Source organism: Mastomys coucha, unplaced genomic scaffold (assembly GCF_008632895.1).
Source record: "Mastomys coucha isolate ucsf_1 unplaced genomic scaffold, UCSF_Mcou_1 pScaffold2, whole genome shotgun sequence".
In the NCBI taxonomy this organism is placed as follows: Eukaryota; Metazoa; Chordata; class Mammalia; order Rodentia; family Muridae; genus Mastomys; species Mastomys coucha.
Genome location: NW_022196902.1, coordinates 117,492 through 118,498, shown reverse-complemented (window position 1 = coordinate 118,498; position 1,007 = coordinate 117,492).

Here is a 1,007-nt window from a genome sequence, read left to right as displayed (position 1 = left end):
CTGATCTTTCGTCATCCACAGTAGCAAGGTGAGAAAGCACACACAATGGAAATCCATAGATAATGAGTGTTTCAACTCCTCTGTCAAACAATTGATTGACGTATCTTGTCCCGTCCTGTTCCTCTTCCACCCACATCCCCTTTTCAAGGGACTAGAAGTCAGGGAAGGAAAAGAAGCTCAAAGAAGGGCCAGTCACCAGCTAGCCACCAGGCCAGGGTCCCAGTTAGCTTAGAGGTGTAAGACACCGATAGGAGAACGGACCTAGGTGGGAACCTTGAGCATGGTCTGCTGCTGCGTTCCCTGCTGCCTCCTGGCCAGAGAGAACTCTTAGTTCCCCTGGGATGACCAGGCTGTGTTGGACAGAAACAGAAACCCCACCGTTTGAGCACATTTCCTGGCTCTTGGCAAAGCTTGCTTTGCTGTCTCTCCCTTTGGAGACACCTTCTGCAGTCTGATGTCCTGGTGTGCAGCAAGGGTGCTCTGCCCTCTTGGACTGTGTTGGTTTTGTCTCCTTTAGAAGCAGTTTGGTTTTCTCTGGTCTTAGTGATACTTAGAGAGTGGCCCTCCCACCAACATGCTGATGTAGCACAAAAAGCTGTTTTCCCTTTTTTGTTCTTTCTTGTTTCCTGGTGTTGGGCTTCAGGGTGAACACGGGAAGGTTTATTGTTACAAGAGCTGGTTACCACAGGTGTAAATTCCATTGGTCCCCAGGTACCTTAGAGCTCTGGGAGCTTTGGCTGGGCCTGAAGCAGACACAGTGGGGTTCTGGGGCCTCCATTTGTTGTCACCCATCTTAAGTTTGTGAGATTTGGAAGGAAAAAAAAATCTCCCCTTGTCTGGTGTCAAAAACAGAAGTTCTGAGTTGTGCTTCGATGGTAGCCCCATCTCCTTGGTGTTCTTTCCATGTTGTTAATCTTTTTTTAAAATTTTTGAGAAGCTTTTTTTTTTTTTATTGTTATATGTAAGTACGCTATAGCTGTCTCCAGACACCCAAGAAGAGGGCATCA